Source organism: Amblyomma americanum, chromosome 8 (genome assembly GCF_052857255.1).
Source record: "Amblyomma americanum isolate KBUSLIRL-KWMA chromosome 8, ASM5285725v1, whole genome shotgun sequence".
Taxonomy (NCBI): domain Eukaryota; kingdom Metazoa; phylum Arthropoda; class Arachnida; order Ixodida; family Ixodidae; genus Amblyomma; species Amblyomma americanum.
In genome coordinates, this window is record NC_135504.1 from 22649217 (window position 1) to 22673645 (window position 24429).

The 24429-nt window shown below is 48.7% G+C and overlaps 1 protein-coding gene across 1 annotated transcript in view; it reads left to right on the top strand.

Annotated features, from left to right (window-relative positions):
- Positions 1-24429, top strand: part of LOC144101099 (uncharacterized) — a 147818-nt gene that overhangs the window by 23521 nt on the left and 99868 nt on the right. The gene's annotated exons all lie outside the window — the stretch shown is intronic.

Consider the following 24429-nt stretch of genomic DNA (forward strand, 5'->3'; position numbering starts at 1 on the left):
CATTTCGGAAGTAATGCTTTTTCTTTCTTTTTCCCTCACTCGATGTTCGCGAGACTTTCACCGCCGTCACAATGGCCGCCATATTGGTGAACCAGAAGCAACGCTAAAGCCTGTTCGTTCGCCTAATCCGCTTACCTCCCGCTTCTCTCTGGAAGCTTTGGGTGGTGCGCCACCATAGCGCCCCCTACGCCACGTGCAAGCCACTCAGGCTTTACAAAGTTTAAGTGGACGACTACACTTGGGCCCCTCAGACGGAAATAGTTTAGAATGCATGTAATGCAAGCTAAGCGCGGCTTCTGGCAACGACAGTCTCGCGAAGTTACGCTCTAGAAAATCCGGCCGCTTTGCGGGACGAGCGGCGGGAATCCACTCGGCGCGTACAAAGCGAGAGTCGGCATGCGTGACGCAAAGCCATTCGTTAGGACCTCTTCGGGGATAGAATCGGGTACGTAAATTGCTGCTCGGTTCGTCGTTACTGCCCGCAGCGCCAGCCCCTGAGCTTTCGCTCGTCCGTCCGTTGCAGACGATCGATTCCGTGGAGCAGACGATCTTCGGTGCAGATTGCAGACGACATCGACACTCCTGCTGGACGACGCAGACGACACGCGAGTAGGCCTTTAGCGAGCGACGACGGTGGTGTAATGATTCTGGGTAGTGTATATGTATAGAAAGGTCAACGGGTCCGCCTGTGTTCGTTCTCTTTTACTTTTTTTGAGAAAGAAAGAGAAGTTACAAGAAAAGAAAACCTATTAAGGTCGATTTGTGGGATAATGATGCAACTCTGGGACAACACGGGTGTGATTGCATAGATCTCCAATCAGCGACGCTTCTATCTGACTGATCGCGGCTGCATGCACGGCAGACCTTAACTAATACAGCGCCACAGAATTTTTTCCTGCTGGAATAGCACATTCTGGCTGGACGATTCGCAACCTCGGTTCTACGTTCTGAGAACATTTCGTAGAAATAAGTCGTGTGATTGAAAACGGTTTCTATTTTTCGTTAACGAACATCTCGACGATGGTTCTTCGATAAGAACTTCTAATCACTGCAAGGGTTTTGTGAGAACATCAATTCCGCGCGGGCGGCGTCACTGGATCGAAAAACGGCAAAATGAACGCATGTGTTGGTGCGCAGAAATGAGCATGTCTCGTTGAGATGTCAGTTATTGATTCAATATAGATTTTTAAGTGTGAAGCGCCTGAAGGAACCTTCAACATGGCCTCAGCATAGCCGTTACAGCCGCGGCCAGGCTCGTTCCGTCAAACATATAGCGAAGAAACAATTCACCACTATTCACAGGCGGGAATAGAACTTCACACCACCCTTTTCCAAGACCAGTATTCGGTCGATAGAATCACAAGCGAATATGTCCCGCCTCGGTAACTTTTCGGAGTGAAACAAAAAACAAACAAACACAGGAGCAATTTCTCTTAATTCAGAAAACGACACTAATCACACCTAACGACTATAAAAGTGTCGAAACAACAGCTTAGTTGCAGGGAGGTAAGACTGAGTATAGCGATCAAAAGGGAGCTAATAATAATAATTGGTTCTTTTGGGGGAAAGGAAATGGCACAGTTTCTGTGTCATAAATTGTTGGACACCTGAACCGCGCCGTAAGGGAAGGGATAAAGGAGGGAGTGAAAGAGGAAAGGAAGAGAGAGGTGCCGTAGTGGAGGTCTACGGAATAATTCCGACCACCTGGGGATCTTTAACGTGCACTGGCATCGCACAGCACACGGGCGCCTTCGCGTTTTGCCTCCATAAAAACGCAGCCGCCGCGGTTAGGTTCGAACCCGGGAACTCCGGATCAGTAGCCGACAGCTCGGTTTTCAGCCACTTTGCGCATATATTTCACTCAGGTGTGCAATAGTGTGAAATTAAATTGGTTTGGGGGGAAAGGAAATGGCGCAGTATCTGTCTCATATATCGTTGGACACCTGAACCGCGCCGTAATGGAAGGTATAAAGGAGGGAATGAAAGAAGAAAGGGAGAAAGAGCTAGGTGCCGTAGTGGAGGGCTCCGGAATAATTTCGACCACCTGGGGATCTTTAACGTGCACTGACATCGCACAGCACACGGGCGCCTTAGCGTTTCGCCTCCATCGAAATAGTGTGGCTGAAGTGGAATTGAGACGAAACAATAACTGATAGCTGTGGCGGGTCCGACGAGCCACAACTATCCGTACGTTTTAAACGTACGGATCATCCACGTCCTGTGAAGCTCGGTGAGAAAGAACATGCCCTGAAATGTTTTTTTGCTTCAAGGTGTTCACTCTTCCCACGCTGATCGATCACTGGATGTCATTTTCGCGCAATACTCCTCCTGACCGTAGCCATTAACTCCTTCTAATTTCATGCAAATATCCTGAACTCGACTTAGCTTTCTAATCAACGTTACTTTCTTTTAGACTCTTTATGTTACACCTATCGTTTCTCATTTAACTACTCTCTTCAGTGCTCTTAGGCTGCTTCCTAGACTTGTTAGCCGACAAGTTACGACCAACGTATACAATGTGTGCAGTTAGGCTGGAATGAAACGCGTACAATGTCTGTGAACAGAGCCGTCGCCGTGGCTCAGCTGTTATGGCGCTCGGCTGCTGATCCGAAAGACGCGGGTTCGATCCCGGCCGCGGCGGTCGAATTTTGATGGAGGCAAACTGTTACAGACCCGTATATTGTGCGGCGCCAGCGCACTTTAGAGAACCCCAGGTGGTCGAAATTTCCGGAGTCCTTCACTACGGCGTCCCTCACAGCTTGAGTCGCCTTGGGACCTTAAATACTACATAAGCCAAATCAAAGCAGTGGCTCTTAACAAAAACCAAATATTCTACCAGAACATTTTCAGCTGCAGTATACAGCGATAGCCTGACCCATGTGTCTGGGTAAATGGCCCACAGAAGTACATATTCATAAACCGGTTCTAAGAGAATATCTCGCTGGAAAGAAGAAAAGTTCGGCATATGCGTATTCGCGTTTTATCTCCGGCCTGACTGCACAGCAATCCGAACCACTGAAAAACGTCTGTGCACGTTCCGAGTCAGTGCGCAAGGTGCACAAAGATTTCGCGCTGGCGCGTATTCCTGGTTGCGACCTGTTCACCTCCTCGTGGTTTAAAAACCATGCATCTTAGAAGACCTCTCATACTTCAACATCGCGGTGTGCCCTCGAATGCAAAGTGGTCACAGCGGCTGGAACGCGAGGGAAGTAGCGGTAAGAAAGCGAACACGAGAAAGACGCTCGAAAAGCACCACGGAGAGTGCGACGTCACCTGGAGAGAATGGAAAGTGAAAGGGGAAAGGGCGAGTGTGGTCTGAACTGCTCCTTGAGACCACGCGGGAGGAATCGGAAGAGGGAAGCTGGCGAGACCGGTCGGCATCGTCGGGTAACGTACCGGACCCCGACAGCGAGCAGTCTGTCGAAATCACACGGCGTTCACCTGTAAAACCTCGCCGCTCAAATTTATTTGAGCCTCACTGCTACACGACAAGATACTCCCAGCGACTTCACTTCAGTCATTGTCTTCGAGCCATTCTCAACCGGGTTGCCATCCCACCACGACGCCAGCCACCGACTGTGCGGGGATATACCGCCGCCAAGGGAAAGGCGCCAATGTAAGCCCGCCAAGTGTTGTTGCCCGAGATTCTTGTGTTCCGCTACTTTCAGAGAAATTCCGTTAATAGAACTCGGTTAATCCGAATTTCCGGTTTGTTCGAACCGACGCTTCGATCCCGCTAAAATCACGTCGAAGGATCGACCACCCCTTAAGATGAACAAATTTTCGGTGCCCGCCGGGTTAGAAATGTCGATATTACGCTGAAAGAAATCATCTAGGACACAAAAGTTTATGCGTAATTTTCATCGTAGTAGCTGAACCTCCTTGTAACGAAGCTGTAGGAGCCCGGCGATTACTTCGTTATATCCGTAGCTTCGTTATAGCCCGTCTTGACCGAGCTTCCAAGGAGAATCGTCATTCCTTCATTATATTCATTACTTCATTATAAACTGTTTCGTTGTAACTAGGTTCAAATGCAACAGCAAAATCCACTCTGATAGAAAAGGAACACTTCCTTAGCATTATGATAGGCCACGTACAGCGGTGAGGCTCGCTATCACGACTGTAAATACGTGTGCGTCGCATGCGATCCATGCGTCGGTTTTGCAAGTCTTCATTACAATTAAGATTTTTCAAATAATAGTGTAAGAGAAATTGAATAAAATCGGTGTTACCTTTGGCACTCGGTTTCAGTTAGGAGAAACCTTAAACCCCGAGGCCATAGCAATTTGGAGATATTGTGGTTATTCGAGGCAACAATGACGATATAGCAGTGCGCTTACACGGGACTCGAGACGACGTGAAACAGCAGAGGTCGCTGACTAAAGCTTATTCAGCACGCGGCTGAATTATTTTCCACTTTCATCGTTTCTCGGCTGCGTTTTTATGGAGGAAAAACGCTAAGGCGCCCGTGTGCTGTGCGATGTCAGTGCACGTTAAAGATCCCCAGGTGGTCGAAATTATTCCGGAGCCCTCCACTACGGCACCCCTTTCTTCCTTTCTTCTTTCACTCACTCCCTTGTCCCTTCCCTTACGGCGCGGTTCAGGTGTCCAACGATATGAGACAGATACTGCGCCATTTCCTTTCCCCCAAAACCAATTATTATTATTATTATTATTATTATTATTATTATTATTATTATTATTATTATTATTATTATTATTATTATTATTATTATTATACCCTTACCCACCTTCGCTCCTTAAATTTAATCGCGTGCAAAATAAGCGTAATTTTTTTCGACAGCACAGATTGTTGGGCACGCACTGACTTGGGTTCTTCTTCTGTGTGCGTGTGCCAATGCGATGTTTCACCGTCATGCAATGTTATCGAATATGCAGCAACTAGCCCAACTGAACATTCCTATTGCGGCTATGCCATACAAGACAGGTGGATTGGATTGAGGATTGTGGGGATTTAACGTCCCGAACCGACTCAGGCCATGAGGGACGCCGTAGGGGAGGGCTCCGGATTAATTTAGACCAGCTGGAATTCTATGACGCGCTCTGATGTCGCACAGCACACGAGTGTTTTTGTGTTCCGCCTCCGTCGAAATATGGCCACCGCAGCCGGGATCGAACCCGCGACCTTGGGACCAGCAGCCGAGCTCCAGAGCCACTGAGCCACCGCGGTGGGTTCATACGGGTCAAGTACACGAAAGCGGCCTTAGCGAGGACAACGGTGACGAAAATGTGATAGTACTCTGATGGATTCGGATAATGATTCCGTGTAACGTATCCTTCCGAAACTAAGCCTCCTGCTTAACGTGTGTTTAGTAGTATGCATTAGAGCACCTCATGCTTACTGCCCCTTGTTTCGAGATAGGCCGCAGATTTCGCTGCTCGAAGCCACTTGCACGCTTGAACCTGCAGCACTGCTGGCTGGAGGCTCGGTGGTGCCTTAGGTTGGTTTGATTTTATGGGGCTTTAACGTCCCAAAGCGACCTAGGCTATGAGGGACGTTTTAGTGAAGGGCTCCGGAAATTTCGACCACTTGGGGTTCTTTAACGTGCACTGACATGGCACAGTACATGGGCCTCTAGAATTTCGCCTCCATAGAAATTAGACCGCCGCAGCCGGAATCGAACCCGCGTCTTTCGGGGCAGTGGCCGAGTGCCGTAACCACTGAGCCACCGCCGCGCCTGGTGGTGCCTTAGACTAATTCAGACGTCGTAAATGACGCAATGGGCGTCGTGCACAACACTGAAGACAAGGAGTAGGTTCTAGCGCTTACAAAAAATTTCTTTAGACAGCCTATAGACTGTCTATAGACTGTCTATAGACGCTTGTTTAAAGTCCTTTTACATTTTATCGACAAGTTCTATAGACTAGTCTCTAGGTAATACAAATCAATAGACAGTCTATAGAGAATCTATAGCTCTATGGCTATACCCTTTTAGTAGACTTTTTCCAAGGACAAAGACTTTGAATAGAAAAGAGGAAATGTCTATAGGAAGACAACGGAATCTATAAGAAGTCTACAGACAGTCTATAGAGAACTTTTATAAGGGGCTGTGCGCATACAAGAATGTGTCGCTCGTCCCGCTGTGTCTGGCTGTTCAGAAATGACGGCAGACGAACGAGAACTTTTCTGCACTCCATGTCAAATATTTTTGACGGGAGTGATCCTCGCAATTCGTACTGCATCGACGCGCTGAACCTGAGGCCGCATTTTGTTGTTTCGTTTTCTAATTGCGAAAGATACGAATCGAGAAAACCGGAGATGAAATTTAAATCTTACGGGACCAGCATCTTGCGTCACGGTCCCCGACACCGAGCCTCTGCGACATCACCGATGAGTGCGGAGCTGGGAAGATCGAAAAACAAGAAAAGCAAGCAGAATGCGGCCGCTAACTCGTAGCTGGACGGTGGGCAGCAGACGACGCGGTGTCACGGCGTCGCAGGCCGAGATAGCGCGGAGGAATCTTCGGCCGCGTCTTTTGGCAGAAATGGTGACGGTTGCGCCATTAACGGGTGCGCCTTGGATGCAGTGCCAGTCGAGGTGCGGCTGTATAAAGTCGAGAGCCCATCGGTGCCCTGATTTCAACAGCGGCGTCGAATCGTGCGAACTGACCGAAGTGAGGAAAAGGCGAACGACTCGGTCGCAGCCTTGTCCCTCCAGAGCAGACGACACGAGCCAGGATGGTAGCAGACGGCAGAAACGAACTGGTGCGCAGCAATGACCGTTCGGTCCAGAATTCGCGCTTTGAGGGATTACACAATGTAGATGACCGAAAGATAGGTGTCCTCAAACCGACATGCCTTCAGCTTCATTTATTATTATTTTTTCAATGCGTAGCAGGAAATCTCTCCGGTGTGTGTTCAGCCACTCTTCTAATTTCGTCAAGGCCATGAGCGCTTGACACAGGTGCGACCTCGAATCGGTTGAAACGGTTCCAAACGCTACGTGACAATTTATGGGATGTTTACTTCGATAAACGACCACTTCTACTCATTATATTACTGGAGCGGGTCACACGTAGGCTACGGAGAGGTGTTTTAGGAACAAGCACGGTTCGATATTGTTTGTTTTTAGCGGCAGCTGCAAGATTCCTCAGACTGTAAGACTGTAGAGGAAAATATCCTCAAATAACAAATCCAGCCTATTGTGCTTGTTGTATTGCACGAGACAACGTTGCCAAAGCATAGCCTTTCCGAAGGCTTGTTTGAAAAAATTGAAAATTGTTTTTTTTTTGCTTTCGATGATGTTTATTTCGCTTCGTCAATTTCGACGACTTCAGCTAAAACGAAGTAACGCTATGAATAAAATGCTACAAAAAGCAGGTAGCAACAGATAGCACGCAAGTAAGAGGGCGTTATACAAAGCTCACGTATCATTTCTGCCAAATGGGACTTTTGCCAATTTTCTTACGCGACAGATTGTCTGGTCAAGCCAGACCAACTTTACTTAAGCGCAGTGAGGTATTCAAGTTTCCAAATACAGTGAAAAACATTGCCTGTTCATTCAGAACGACGCGTTTATTTTAGCGACAGCTCTTTGAAACAATAGTAGCAGCTGCAAGCTGCGAAGTGAAGAGGGGGGGGGGGGGGTACATTTCAAGCTGCTATACAAGCCATAATATCCTGAACACCACTGAAAGTCGCGTAGCTAAAAGATGACCGCGAGGGGAATCACTGAGGCTTACTGACCCATTAAGTCCGGTGAGGGTGTCGAAGCATGCCGTCACACTACGCACTGCGGACACGCGCTTGTCTTCCTAGTGAGTTACTAACTCAAACAAGTAACCTGTTTTCCTCCTTCCCCATTTTAATTCATGTGATTCCTTCCCTCACAATGCAGTTCGATTGTCCGTCCAGAATTTGTCGCGCCTTTCGTTTCCTCACAACTTTCTTTTCCTCCTTTCCATTTTCCCTTTCATTCTTTCGTTCTCTCGTGCACATGCAGCGCCGCCAGTAGTGCTCTCGGCAAAGCAAGTCCCGAGAATTATTCCATCTCCGCAGCCAAAGGAAAGTGTCCCGCTGCCACGCATTGCACGGCCCACCTACGCTCGTGTACATACACAAGACCGACATGGCCGTAGTGTATATACCTTCGCGAATATAGACATCAAATATAGCACCCCAAGGAGGAAACATTCGCCGCAGACCTGTAATTTTCGCACCCCCCCCCCCCTCCGAACGCCATTGTCTTGTGTCAATAAAGCGTCGCATGCACGCCACATTTTCACTGCCCGACAACGCGTGTCTCCAAAGGTCGTTGCATTAGAGCGGCTCCCGACGTCTCCGCCTCCAACACCTGCGTCGCAGTTCGCTGTCCCTTCCTTATTTTAGTTCGCGACATTCACGCATCGGGGCGCTTCCCGAACCCTTTTCCCAGTCGCGGGCAGGCGTCTGCGCCGCACCTGACGGCGGCACGCTTAGCACGACTTCTCCAGACGTTGGTGAAGGAGGATAAAATAACTAAGCAAGCGCTGCCACGTGCGAGCTCTACGCCGCGTTGCTGGGACCGATCGCATCTGCATAAACCCGCGATCGGGCGCGACAAACGGCGCGTTAAGCCACCTAGCGTCGGTCGGGCAGACAATCGACGACCTCGCATCGTGCAAAGGTCGGCGATCTGCAGCAGGCAAGGTTGAGAGAAAATGACAGAACGAGGCGTTGGGCGACTGGGTGTTGTGTGTGGCTCTGTGGTTTGGTTCACACGCTGTCGTCTGCGTTTTGTGCCTGCCGAATATGTCCCCCTTTTGCCGTCTGCTGGTATGAAAGCATCCCAGACGCGTTAATATCAATCATCATTATCACCATCATCAGCCTTACTACACCCACTGCAGGGCAAAGGCCTCTCCCATGTCTCTCCGATTAACCCTATCCTTTGCCAGCTGCATCCACCCTTTGCCTGCAAACTTCTTAATCTCATCCGCCCACCTAACCTTCTGCCGCCCCCTGCTACGCTTGCCTTCTCTTGGAATCCACTCCGTTACCCTTAAGGACCAGCGGTTATCTTGCCTTCGCATTACATGCCCTGCCCAAGCCCATTTATTTCTCTTGATTTCGACTAGGATGTCATTAACCCGTGTTTGTTCCCTCACCCACTCTGCCCGCTTCCGATCTCTTAACGTTACACCTATCATTTTTCTTTCCATGGCTCGCTGCGTTGTCCTTAACTTAAGCTGAACTCTTTTCGTTAGCCTCCACGTTTCTGCCCCGTAGGTGAGTACCGGTAAGATTATGCTGTTGTACACTTTCCTCTTGGGGGAAATTGGTAAACTGCCACTCGTGATCTGCGAGAATTTTCCATATGCGCTCCACCCCATTCTTATCCTTCTAGTTATCTCCCTCTCATGATCAGGATCAGCTGTCACTACCTGCCCTAAGTAGACGTATTCCGTCACAACTTCTAGGCTCTCGCTGCCAATTGCGAACTGTTGTTCCCTTGTTCCCTTGCTAAGCTGTTGAGCATTACCTTGGTTTTCTGCATGTTAATTTTTAGACACATCGATCTGCTCTGCCTGTCTAACTCATTGATCATGATTTGCAGTTCACCTCCTGAGTGACTCAGCAAGGCAATGTCATCAGCAAATCGCAGATTATTTAGGTATTCTCCATTTATTCTTATTCCCAACTGTTCCCAATTCAGGCCTCGAAATACCTCCTGTAAACATGCGGTGAACAGCATTGGCGAGATCGTGTCTCCTTGCCTGACGCCCTTCCTTATTGGAATTTTATTACTGACTTTATGGAGGACTATAGTAGCTGTGCAGTTGCTATATATATCTTCCAGTATTTTGACATAAGGCTCTTCTACCCCCTGATTACGCAATGCCTGTATGACTGCTGAGGTTTCCACTGAGTTAATATCAATAACAAGACGAAAAAAAAGTCTGCTTCCAGAGTGCATTAATCAAGTCAGCCGCAATGACGTAGTTTCAAGAGAGAGCAGACGACAGGACAGCGCTAGAGCAGAGCAGAACAGACGAACAGACAGCAGCGCTCTCCTGTCATCTACTCTTCTCTGTATTATCCTGTTGGACTGGGATATGCTCTTCTAGGAATATGACCGGACAAGCCTCGCTTGAGGCTTTGAAAATCGCCTTGTGCCTTTTGTTTATGGCACCTACTAGACGAATGCTCCTCATGACGTCTTGCAGCCGACACTGTACGCCTGTAGCTCTCATAGAGCGTCGAGAAATTGGTATGACTTCCTCAGATGCAGAGAAGTAGCGTGGATTTATTAATCTCGGATCAAACAGTTTGCTCTCTTTAAAGGCGCGGTAAATGGGACTCATGCACGTGGCATATGGTTGAACACTTATAGCAAACTGCCACAGGTGATGCAACACAGGTGGTGGGTGTGTCGTCTGCTGCAGCCTGCGAAAAAAGATAACGAAGGCGTGTAAACCTCGTGCAGACTGGACGCGCTAATGTTTGTACTGCCTTTTCTGGAACATACTTGATGCGCGATGAAGATGCGTTTGTGTGGCTCAGAACAATGTATCCATTGCCTGTGGTGGCATTCCAAACGTAAGCGAAACCGGGTCGGAATTCAAGACGTCTTGTTTAAGCATGGTTATGCGTATCAGTGCAGTACGCAATCATGTTCCGTCTTCTGGTTCTGCTTGTAATCGTTAGGTTCCGTTATGAGCGGTCGTATGCGAGGTAATAAAGTAAATGTAGCATCGCTGGCAGGTATTACCGTAGTGATTACAACATAAATAGTGTACGACCGCATTATATGCCCGAAGGCTTTCACAACACTTTACTCGGTGTTGATCCAGAGTCAGCGCTCATTCACTGCGAGTCCCCATTGTCTACCTCGCACGCGACTTCACGTGTTACAGACGACTGAACGGTTACGATTATTGTCTGAAAATAACTAATAACGTGGTGTAACGCGTCTAAAAATGGTAACCAAGCGCCTCTGTTATAGCGCCACGCTTTCAGCGCCTCGCAGTTATGAGCACGTGGAGATATTGCCCATAATCAGCGTGACCACGCTATTAAGGTTTTCCGCGTTGTTGAGATCAAGCCGCGAAGCATTTTTGGCAACAGCGTCTCCGCTACGCGAATAAGATGGGAGAAAGAAATGAATCTACTCCTCACGGGCCTACGAATCTTCGTATTCTGCTTTTTTTTTTTCGCTGCAAAAGTTATCCGCCTTACATTTTTTCGCAGCTCACCGCGCGCCAATTTTTTTCAGCGGTGAATTCACGATTTTGCTTTCTCCGGTCCGCTCATGACACAGATTTCGAACGAAGCAGAGTAGGAACAACAGCAAAAAGGCAGAGTGAGGCAGAAAAATAAAATAAAAAATACATCAAAGTGCGGCGCAGAAGGCGTGCAGACGACAAGAACCTTTTTTGGGAGGTCTCGCTTATCTCCCCTTCTTTGTATTCTTCTTTCTGCCTCTGCGGTTAGCCAGCTCGTTTTCAACACGCTTCACCCCACCCCCCACCCCCCGGCCTTCTGGCTAAAAAAGAAAGTCAGACAGGTGTGAAACGGGGGTAATAACACGACGCAAAACCGGGCAATCCTTATAAGTGCGCGCTTCACAAATTCGTGCACTCGTTGCTGAGATCGTGCTCTGCGGGCGTTATGGGAGGAAAGATCTCGTGGAGCCACAGAAAAAAATAATAGCAAGAAAGAATGGGAACAAGGATAAGTAAAAAGAAGCACCTCCAGCTCGTGAACAAGTGAGCTATAGAGGAACACCTCTGGCTTGGGTCAAAGACACTGCCTGTCTTTTGCAGGTATGTGTAACCTACCAAACACTGCTGCAGGATGTCGACTGACACTTGTCTGCACATGCATTTTGAAGACATGCCTCTCATTGAGGTTTCTGATTTTAATAATAATAATAATAATAATTGGTTTTGGGGGGAAAGGAAATGGCGCAGTATCTGTCTCATATGTCGTTGGACACCTGAACCGCGCCGTAAGCGAAGGGACAAGGGAGGGAGTGAAAGAAGAAAGGAAGGAGGAGGTCCGTAGTGGAGGGCTCCGGAATAATTTCGACCACCTGGGGATCTTTAACGTGCACTGACATCGCACAGCACACGGGCGCCTTAGCGTTTGTCCTCCATAAAAACGCAGCCGCCGCGGTCGGGTTCGAACCCGGGAACTCCGGATCAGTAGTCGAGCGCCCTAACCACTGAGCCACCGCGGCGGGGCTCTGATTTTAATGCGAAAGCACCGTTCCGATAGGTAAACCACGAACAAGGTCTTGCGATCTTTGTCGGTTTGTGGCAAGTGAAGTAAATAAATATAAATCAAACAAATATCGCCGACTGCGATTCGAACCCACGGCGGCGCGATCAGATCAGCTTCGCAGGCCACTGCACGAAAGCACTAGGTTATCGCCGCACCAAAACACGCCTCACGTTAAACTGCAGCGTACTCTCTCGCTGTGCTTTGCACATCGTCTTCGTTATCAAATAACGCTACTATAAAACTAATATTCGCTCTTCAAGCTAAGTGGCGGTAGTGACAGAGCTACATGCGTTGGCGTGGTCTTTGTTGTGGCAGAAATATGGCACTAGAGCAATACGCGTTGGTGTTGACAACATTGCTGCAAAACCGCGGGACTGGAGCATCGGCCGCCGGCGTATATTGGGTAAATTGGCACTGCCGATGGAAAAGTTGAACACGCGCATAACTGTCTCCCTGGGTGAGTGGACACCTCAATCGCGCTTTCATGTACGTGGCGGAGGTGTCCACCTACTGTCTCATATAGTCTAGGAGTATAGTATAGGAGCCGATCGCCGACTGTCTCATATAGTCTGATTCTCCTGGCAAGAGTACGCATTCACTCGTGCGCAGAAAACTCGCGTGTTATTAGAAGACGCCCGTTTGCATGCGTGCGCCGTAAAATACTATCGGCACGCGTGGGAGGAGATAGCGGTGGGAGGACGACAAGGTTCCCGTCGGCGCGTCCTGGCAACAATGGGATCACAGCTGGATCCAGCATGGGCGGCTGTGCGTGAAGGCAGAGTAAATAACGCGGGCAGAAAGTTGAGACAGAGAGACCGACACTGATGTACGTTGCTCGGAGAAGTATCTAAACATCCCCCCCTCCTCCCCCTTCCCCCGTGCTCCAGCTAGCAGTGTCTGAAAGTGCACAACTCAGGGTTCGGGAGCTGAAACAAGATGAAAAACAAAAAGAAAAGTTTAAACCAGAAGCACATTCGCTGCTGTGCGCTCGGCTGTGAAAGCGTGTTTGTCTTCCACGCCGAATGCCGACGCTCGCTGTCAGGCAATGGGCCATTGTTGGCCCAATGTCGGCAGCGAGCTCGCGAAGAATAATACAGACCCGACGTTGCAGCTACCGAAACAAAAGGAGGTATACATATACGTGGATACCCGTCAGGAACACGGGTGAAAGGGAATGATGCGCGGAAAGAAACGCTATGGGAGAGTTGAACCGGTTCGCATTTATAATTAATCGAGGCGATCGTTTACGCAGCATCCAGTGTCTAATGACATTTACAAACCGAGAAAACAGGACAGTCTCCAATGTGATATGGATTTGCTCACTTTTCTTTAGCGCTCACTTTAGCTCACTTTACTTCTCCGCCCTTTAGATGACTTTTTACAGCATCTCTAAATGCCAAAAAGCACTCGGAAGATAAATAAGAACAAACGTTCTCCTTACCGTACACGAATTTAGAGCTTAAGCTACTCTACATGGTTGAGACACAAACCTCATTGCCTGATTCCTTTCGGCAAGTACTGTACATAGCTGCCTGAAAGAGTAACGGCCTGCTTGTCGGATCAGTGCTGTCGTCTGTACTTCTACACGACTTTTTTTTTTTTTCGCTGTACTCGTAATTCCAGCAAACACGAGTACCATAGCGCTTTGCATTGTTCAGGCATCAACGTGCGCAAACGTCCCTTCGCGAACATATACAGGGCTTACATCTATTTTAGTATACGGGACAAGAACTACTCGAAACAAAGTTAAAAAGCGATTGCGCCGCAGAGCCCGCAACTTGTCGGCAGAATTACGCACTTCTTCACGCAGACACGCGCTCAGCACCTTTTCCGCGTAGCGAAAAAGGCTGGACAAATGGCTAATCTTCGCACCTCGACAGGCTTTCAGCACTCTGAGAGGACCCAAAGAAAAGAAAGGCTCTCAGAAAAAGACAGACGCGGAAAGGCCAGTGCCTCTGGACGTCAGCACATACGGGTGCCAATGCGTTAAGGGAGCCCGTTGAGGCGTACATATACTCGCTGCTCCAAGCTCGCGTAGGCGCGCTTCTTTTCAGCTCCGATGATTGGCGCAAGCGGCCGACTGTAAAGACATCTCAAAAGACGGCACGGCAGCCCTGTTCGCGAATGCGATTAGGAGTTCACGCGGAGGGTCGCGTTGGAGGAAGTCAGCGCGGTTCGACGAGTGGGGGCGCTGCGATCCTGCATCGAAGTGACGTCTGCGGAGCCTGATCGGCAAAGCTGCAGACTCATAGCGAATTTGGGCCTATTCGCATCACAGACTGAACGACACAGCCCCGCGGGGGTCTAGAAGGTTGTAACTCAGAGGTCACGTGTGCTGGAATAATTTATTTCGCGCCGTAAAACAAAAGAGGGAAGCGCGCTGCTGGTCGTTCAGTTAACAAGGAAACCGGAACTTGACCGTCTGCGGTAGAGCGCGCGGGAGAGACGCGATTTTCGTCTGCAAAAGCTGCCCAGGCAGCGTAAAAAAGGCGGAAAAAAGTCGCCTGCGCCGTCGCGGACAGGCGGCGACGACGCGATTTCGTTCGTCTGCGAAGCCACTGACAACGGGCTGGTGACGCGGATGATAGAAAGCGCTAGGCTTCGCGGAGTCGAAGCCGACTCAAGCCAAGCGAGGTATCTATGAAAAGCCCGTCGCCGCAAGCTTCCTCGAGCAGGGCATTAGCGGCGAGAAATGCGGTTGGGAGTGTAGGTGGGGGAACAATGAAATAATAAGAGAACCTCTGGACAGAAGGAAAAAGAATGAGAGCGTGGATTAAGCGAGAAAAAAATAAGAATAACGAGGTATATACTGGACGACGGTCGTAAAAAGGAACGGCTAGCAGCATGACGCGTGCCGAGATGATTTTAAAGAGCAATTCAAAGCGCGAGCGATGGCACGAACGCTACTGCGGAGCAGACATTCGCTGAGCGTCGGCTGCTATACCAGCGACGTTGTCGTCTGCTATGCGGCTTACGTGCAGTTCGTGCAGGAAAGTTTATAGCATCTCGTCTGCGCGCTCGCCCGTGTAGTGGAGAGAAGAAACGAGTTCACTCATGAAAGAGAGAAAACGAAGATTGAGAAAGAAGCCGAGTCGAAGCCGGCGCCTTCCTCCTCACTTGCACACTCTCCCAACGCACCCTCTGCCGTTAATGAATACGCGCGCTCGGGAGAGAAAACCAAGTGTTGCAGACGTATTCGTGACAAAGAAGCCCCGCTGTTACCGCCAAAGCGCGCGTGCGAAAATGTTAATTTTGTTTCCTGATCCGGCCGGCAACCATTTGCTTTTGGTTTCGGCGGATAGCCAACCGCTGTGAGAGTCGTGACCGCGGATTAGGCCTCGCCGTGAACGTTGGTGCGGAACTGCTCCCGAGTGTATCGGGAAGCGGCTTTTGCCGAAGGTGCTCATTTCCTGACTGCCGAATGCTTTTGGCGGAAAGTTGACCACAGTAGCGACAAAGGGGATTACTCGGACTTGGATTTAAGTATTAGCCAGATCTTTCCGCAGTTAGGAAAATGGAGCGCTTCTCTGCAAGGAGCAGCAATTAGGGATAAGGAAGGTCTGTGTAGATCGGTGTGCGGAAACTGTGAAACGTAATGCGGAAATAAGTGCGCTAGAAAGGAAAGCGGCAGAGACAAACACGAAAGTGAAAAGGAGGTGTCGCACTACCTTTGAACTTCGAGTGCTACGACTGTAATACTTAATATCTGCCTCTCTCACTCTCACAATGAAAAAAAAAGGCAAAAATAAGTGACAAAGCGATTATGTATACATAAAGCGTGTATGTATGCATAAAGAAGAGAGCACTTTATGCCTGAATAGGTGCAGTGACAGTGTACTTTCAACTCGATTTTAGTGCATGGAAAACATTATTCCGGTCGGCAAACCACGAACAAAGTCTGGCGATGTTTGTGAGTGAGTTTGAGCCAAGTGAAATAAATGAAATAAATATTCGCGACTGGGATTCGAACCCGCAGCGGCGCGAACAGATCAGCTTCGCTGGCCACTGCGCGAGAGCAATAAGATATATCGTTAAAACGCCTCACGTTAAACTGCAACACACACTCGTTATGAGCATTACATATTGTCGTTTTTCATCAACTAATACTACCATCAAACTAATATTCGCTCTTTAAGCTATGCGGTGGCAGTGAGAAAGTTATCTGCATTGCATGCGTTGGCGTGGCCAACTTTGTGGTAGAAACCCGCCACTGCGGCAATACGTGTTGGCGTTGACAACAATGCTGCAGGAACGCGACACTGGAGCATAGGCCGCCGGCGTACATTGGATAAATTGGCATTGACGATGAAAAAGTTGAAGACGCGCATAATTGGCTCCCTGGGTCAGTGGACACCTCAATCGCGCTTTCAGGTACGTGGCGCCACCTGCAAAAAACTGTGCTCTCGCACAATATTTCCTGCTTAGCAATTGCTAAAACGTCAGCTTTTTTTTTCCTGTCAGCTTGCACCAATATGCGCCAAGCTCTGGACTGAAGGATGCGCCGCAAGAAAAAAATGAATGCATTATTGACATATCAGATACAGTGATACATCGTTATAATATCCACCTTAAATGGACCACGCATTTTAATCTAATGCAGGTATTTCTAGATTCCGACACTATTTCGAAAGAATAGCCGTCTACCTACGCCATGAGCGCACTAAGATCCGCCGTTTATTAAGCATATCGCCTATCCCAGTAGTCAGCTTTGGAGAAAGTCCATATACGCCTTTTCAAAATACAAAATATGCCAATAAATGATTAATAATAATAATTGATTTTTGGAGGGGAAAGGAAATGGCGCAGTATCTGTCTCATATATCGTTGGACACCTGAACCGCGCCGTAAGGGAAGGGAAAATGGAGGGAGTGAAAGAAGAAAGTAAGAATGAGGTGTCGTAGTGGAGGGCTCCGGAATAATTTCGACCACCTGGGGATCTTTAACGTGCACTGACATCGCACAGCACACGGGCGCCTTAGCGTTTTTCCTTCATAAAAACGCAGCCGCCGCGGTCGGGTTCGAACCCGGGAACTCCGGATCAGTAGTCGAGCGCCCTAACCACTGAGCCACCGCGGCGGGGCAACCAATAAATGATTGCAAAATAGGAATTTGTGAAGCATGACGTGTACAATTTGCAATTTAATATAGCACTCACCAGTCCGTGTTCGATACATAGCAACGAGTGAATATCTTATAACACTCACAATGTACGCTTCACAACAAAAAAATTGCACAGAAAGTCCATGTGCGCACTAGTCGCGCCACACGTTTAGGTTTAAGACTGCCACCTGTACCCTCAACCACTGCTGGCTCTTGGAAGAGGTATCGGTATCGATTATCGGGTCTTGTTCGTTCCCACCTCTTGACTCTTTTGAAGCTCATCACTAGGAGACAGCCCCGGTTTAGTGCACCTCATTGAATGGCCCTATACGGACCTTGCGGACAAAGTGAAATAAAGCTGTGTCCCTGCACAGGAGGCTCGCTAGGAAGACCGTCGTCTTGTGCCTTCCCTCACAAAAATTTCTTTAGACAGCCTATAGACTGTCCATACACTTCCTTCTATAAAGTCTATAGACTCTCTATAGACAAGCCTTAGAGAACAGTCTATAGGAATTACAAATACGATAGACAGTCTGTAGACAGTCTATGGATTTATGGTCATAACTTTTTGTAGACTTTTGTCTGTCTATGGACTATGAATAGATAAAAAGAAACATCTATAAATGGTAATAGGGTCTATAAGAAGTCTATAGACTATCTATAGACCATTCTTGTGAGGGTTCTTCAAAAGCGACGCCACTACATGCAGTTACTGCATCTCCCCCTAGCGGACACCATCCCCGTCAGTGAAATTCAGTAATAATAATAATAATTGGTTTTTTGGGGAAAGGAAATGGCGCAGTATCTGTCTCATATATCGTTGGACACCTGAACCGCGCCGCAAGGGAAAGGATAAAGGAGGGAGTGAAAGAAGAAAGGAAGAAAGAGGTGCCGTAGTGGAGGGCTCCGGAATAATTTCGACCACCTGGGGATCTTTAACGTGCACTGACATCGCACAGCACACGGACGCCTTAGCGTTTTTCCTCCATAAGAAATTCAGTAGTCCGCACGCGAAGCTGGGAGATGACGCCTTGGCCCTATAGCTCCGATCCGACATGATTCGAGTGGGAACAGGCAACCCTGCAGACTTGATAATGGACCCGACCGATATAGCACTGCGCGGACCATGCGAACAGCAAAAAAAAAAAAACGCACGCAGTGAGCGGCTCAAGGCTCACGCATACATTACGCGTACTGAGAGGAATGGAATCGGGAAGGGCTTGGAACGCATGGCTATACGTTGTCGCGCGTATCTGTGCTGTTCCGTTTTCCGGTACACAGAGGGAGCGCCTAGCAGTGCAGTGAATAGGGGCGGCATGCTGGGCTGCAGAGCACTGCTTCCGCTCGTCGATGCAGACGGGGGCGCAAAAAGCGAAGGGACGTTGTTTCTTACATCGGGGTTGTTGAGATTTCCGTGAGCGGCTTTTATAAGCGCCCCTCCGCGGCATATAGTCGAACAATTTGCGATACCTTTTTGTTTGTTGCGCGGAGTGAAAAAAAAAAGTGGTAAGGTTTTAAAACCGAGTAGACGTGGAAAACATGTGTTTTGCCTGGTTAATTGGCTCATGGTTTTGCTTTGCTGGGCCGTCGACACGTCTGGCGACGATACTAGACTCAGGTTAAGCGCTGATCGAGGTTAAGCTGATCTGATCTGTTCGCGCCGCAGATGGAAGTTGATATAGACGACGATGTGCAATGCACAGCACGAGTGTGTGTGGCTTTTTGACACGAGGCGTGATCGGTTGCGGCTATAGCATAGTGCCCTCATGCAGTGACCACCGAAGCTGACCTGTTTACTCCGCCGCGGGTTGGAAACCCAGTGGTGGGAATATATATTGTTGCGAAAGCACCATTTAGATGGGTAAACCCCGAGCAAGATATTGCGATGTTTGTGGATCTGCTCCAAGTGAAATTAATAAATGTGAATGAAATAAATATCCGCAACTGGGATTCGAACCGCTGGCGCGGCGAACAGATCAGCTTCGCTGCCCACTGCGCGAGAGCACTAGGCTATCGCCTCAGCCGCAAACGCCTCGTGTGAAACTGCGACACACCCTCTCGCTGTGCATTGCACATCGTGTTTTTCATCAACTAATACTATACCATAAAACTTCGATTCGCTCTTTGAGCTGCTGTGGGACGGTATAGTGACAGAGAGGTGTGCGCTGCACGCGCTGGCATGGACAACGTAGTGGCACAAACACGGCACAAGAACAATACGCTTTGGCGTCGACAACATTGCTGCACAAACGCGGCACTGGAGCGTAGGCCGCCTGGGTGCACTGGCATTGACGATGAAAAAGTTGAGGACGCGCATAACTGGCTCCCTGGGTCAGTGGACACCTCAATCGCGCTTTCATGCACGTGGCGAAGGTGTCCACCTTCAAAAAACTGTGCTTTCATTCAATATTTCTTGCTTAGCAATGCTGAACTGCCAGCCATTTTTTTTTATTTCTGCAGCCTCAAGGTCACGTGCGTCACAGGATTTTAGGTTGGGTTCGACCCTCGTGAAGTAGTGCTTTCCCACTGAAAGAAAGTTTATTGCTTTTCTCCTCGTTATTGCTGCTGTTTATCATTGTTTTTCTTTTCAGACAGGAAATTAAGGCTAGCTTATCGCTGCGCTCAGAGCCGTTGCAACCTATACGCAAAACGTGGAGACAGCATTCGTGTTACATTTGCACCTTCGTCCTTTTGTACAACGCGTCCGTAAGAAATGCACCCTGAACGAATCCTGCAATTACGCGCAGGCATAAGCGGAATGGCAGCCGCTTATTTGATCATGATGACGATTTTGGTGGCTCTAGGGATGCTGGTACAGAAGAATTCTAGTAACGAAGGACACCTTATGTTGGTGAACCTTATGTTGGCGAAAGATACCTTATGCCGCGGCTGGGCTAGAGGACAGCTCACTGCATTTTATTGCGAAGCAATACTACTTTAGGTCGCACTTCAGCCCGTTCCGTGGCGAGGCGGTGGTAGGCACCATTGACCTTTAGCGTGACCTCGCTGCGTGACGTCACACCACGTGACCTAGAGTGACGTCACACCAGCTGTGTAAAAACGGGGCCCCATCTCACGCGGTCGCGAGGCGAGGCGGTAGCCACCAACGGCGGCCTAACTCCCGCTCCTCTCACCAGGGGCGCTACGGTCAGAGTGACCTCACACCAGCTGTATAAAACAGCTCCGCTCCTCTCGCCAAGGCAGTCATACAGCTTGATGTTACGATGGTGCCTACGAACGAGGCAGCTCGGCAGAATGCAAAGAGGAAGCATCAGCCGTAACACTAGCATAACCCAAGACTACCACCAGCCATACTACCAGCTGATCCGAGAATAACACACTATTGCTTCGCAATCACCGGACTTAACCAAGCTAAGCCACGGCCGTTTTTAGTTTTTAGTCCTTCCTGTTTAGAGTGTGTGTGTGCGTGTGCTGTTGGAACCTACTTTGGTTCTCAAATCACATAACGCAGCGAAAATACCCGAAGGCGCAGGTTCTAAGCGCGCAATCACGGGCAGTTGAAGCCTAATGTGTCCAGTAGTAGCGGCAGTGGTATCCGCCGCCGCCTTTCTTGACTCCTCGAAACAGGAGCTCTCGAAACACGCGTTCGACACTTTTCGGTCGCCTTCCGGGCATCCGGACGGAGCGTATACCAACAACATACAAACGGGAGCACCACGAGCACGCAAGCTAGCACACTCACACTCATGCCTGCATGCAACGCGCACGCGAACGTCGTTGCAAGCCTGCCGTGTCTGGCGCGCCCGCTACAGAAACGACGCTAGTATCAGCTATGCACTCCACCACCACCGCGTGCTGCGGGTCCCTACAGCGTAGTCGCTGGGGCGGCCGTAAAGCGGTGCGGTCGGCCGGGCTCCCAGGACGCTCGGCCCGACTTAGAAACCGGGAAGAAATGGACCTCCTCGGCGCGGCGGAGTTTTTAATTGGGCCGGCGGCATGTGGCCCCACGATGGTCCTCTTCAGGTGGCACTGAGTGCAGGGGGAGGGGGAAAACCGTTGTCCTAGGGTGAGGGAGGGGTGGTGATTAGCGTTTTCTTTGGAACCCCCTAATAAAAATGGTCTATAGACAGTCTATAAAGTTCTTATAGACTCGATTGCCTTCCTATATATAGATACTCATTTCTGTCTATTCATAGTCTTTAGACAGTCTATAGACAAAGGTCTACTAAATGTGTGCGACCATAAATCTATAGACTGTCAAGTAACACTTGTTGCTGGGCTAGTTGGTGCATAGTTCTATGTACAAACGTTAGCGCAAAATGAGGCACATTCACAAGAAAGGTGGACAAGACAACGCGCTATCTATAGACTATAGACGCGCTATCTATAGGCGCGATATCTATAGACAACAGTCTATAGACTGTCTAAAGACTGTCTATGACATTTGTATTGCTTATAGACTGTTATCTAGGATTGTCTACAGACAGTCTGTAGACGTTATAGACAGAAGTCTATGGACAGTTTATAGACTGTTTAAAAATTTGTAAGGACCGTGCGCAGTCACCTTCGTCTGTGCAGGAACATAAGCAACAACACCTAAGAACACCTTTTCAAAGTTAGCTCCCTGGGCGCAGTCATATTCTCACTGGACTGTGGCAGCAGTGTTCCGATTAGTGGATCAGACAAGTACAACAAACTGTGCGCGCAAAGCACAGTCCACAATACACGTGCGCCCAGTCAAGTTGTAAACAGTGAAAAAAAAAAAAAAAACTCCTTAGCAGCGAACATAACCAAAGCGTAGCCCTCACACTACTGAAGCCATCAAGTGCATGAGGATATCAAAACTCCTCCTCTTTGGACTCTTGAGAGCAGGTGCAGAGAGCTTACGCTACCACTTGCGCCGTGCTAAGTCCCGCGAGTAATATGGCTACGCCCAGAGAGCGGTTTGTGGGAAAGGTCTATAACCCCTCAGCCTTAGAGTCACAGGATGCTTTACCAGAGTAGCACATTACTACTATCCGTTTGTCCGGATTTGGAAAGTATATGGCAGCCGGTGCCTAATCTACCCAGTACTACAATCACCTTTGTAATGCCAGGTTTACGTGCCCTCGCAACGTAATTATTTTAGGTGGTAGTTTAAAACCGTGAACAAACACTTACAAGAAATGGTGAACTAAAATAATAATAATAATAATAATAATAATAATAATAATAATAATAATAATAATAATTGTTTTTTTGGGGGGGGGGAAGGAAGTGGCGCATTATCTGTCTCATGTATCGTTGGACACCTGAACCGCGCCCTAAGGGAAGGGTAAAGGAGGGAGTGAAAGAAGAAAGGAAGAGAGAGGTGCCGTAGTGGAGGGCTCCGGAATAATTTCGACCTGGGGATCTTTAACGTGCACTGACATCGCACAGTACACGGGCGCCTTAGCGTTGAACTAAAACAGGAAACGAGAATTTTCGAACATTGTTTAAGCAGCGACCTGTGCACTTATGCAGGCTCTAGAGGACAACCCAGAGCCTTTGGAAGGGCGCCGCTCTATGTTATTTACCTGCGGTGGCTCGTTCCACCTGTCCTGGCAACCATGGACGTTGTCGCCAGATACATTCCAAGCCCGGCGGCACCGGGAAAACAAATGCGGTGCTCTGAAACTCAGCCCCCGAGCACAGCGCCACCTAGGCTCCGGGTGGGAGCTCCGTGGGATATGTCCACGGGCCCTTATCTTGTCCTCCACGCAATGGGGTCTCGTGGACCGTGGGGGGACACGTGAGGTTGCATGCGTCGCGCCCCTCGTGCGTGCGAACGAGAGAGCGAGCGACTTTCCTCCGAGATTAGCGTGCGCCGAGCGGCTGGCTAAACGAGGCACGCATTTTTAACCGCCGTTCCTGTCCTCAGGCTACGCAGCGACGACTTCCGCCACTCATATAGAGTGGACATGCGTAGCTCTCGGCTGCTCTGTGCTTATTTATAAATGGCGACGACCTCCGTGGCATGCGTGTGAAAGTAACGTCTTCCAGTGATGATGGAGGACGGTTTCGCGTAATTAGTTTGTCAATCACCCCGCCTGGTGCGACCAATGTAGAAGGGCGAGCACGCCAGGAAGGAATCAAGGCGCCTAGGAAGATATTCGGATCTAGAGCTTTGCTTTTTGGCTTTGCGGGTGACGACAGAGTGATGAATCTTTCCTCACTCAGAGTGGTATAAACTGGTGGACTAGTTAAGGTGGGGCTGTCGGACTAGTTTTGATAAGTTAGCCGTCAGAAAGCGCTGCTTTTTTCCGCACCATGACTGGACGCGTTGCTGAACTGACTGGTGTCGAAAGCAGCCGACGCCTCAATCTAAATCGGCAGTAGATTAACTGAAGAAGACTTGAGGAGGAAGATTAAAAATGGATTAGCGGTTGTGCAGCCTGAAAAGATGTTCTCTCTTAAAACTTCTCATTGAAATGTCACAAGCTGCGAAGTTTAGAAAAAGTCTTGGTCGCTAATTTCTTTTTTGTTGTCCTTTGTGCGACCTTATTTCTAGGAGGTTCGTCCTTTCTTGCTACACTATGTTCGGATTCTTTTCAGCATATAAACAGTTAGTTTTTGCAATGACATCTGCTTCGAAGCTCGGACAATTCACTTTGCAGTTGCACAGTCGGATGACGCTCTTGCAATACAAACTCGTCATGTCCAAAAATGAACACTTTAATTTTTTGTTTTCTCATTAAGACACTAACTGTGATTGGTGGCGGTTTCAGGATGTTAAGCAGGCTTCACCTCAGTGAATAATGCTCAGCGAATCCGGTAACTAGAAACTTTGAAAAAAAAATATACATCCTTACTTCGTGTTTTATGAGGCGAAATATGTTGACATGGTTCCTGTTCCTACAACACCTACACGCATGTTCAGCACTTAATGTTCCTTACACTGTTGGCCAGTGACGCCAATATTGTGGCAGTTTTCTATGTGGGAAAGCCAAGTTTACGAATTATGAAAGGAGTCTAGTCTGCGAGTCGCAAGATTTGTACTGCTAAACATTAGGTTGCCATCGGCCAGCGAAACGTGAAGGCTAATGAAATATCGCCAGCCATAGAGCACGAACTGGAATTTCTCAACATTCATACATGCATGCATTATCTGTAAACTTATGTCTA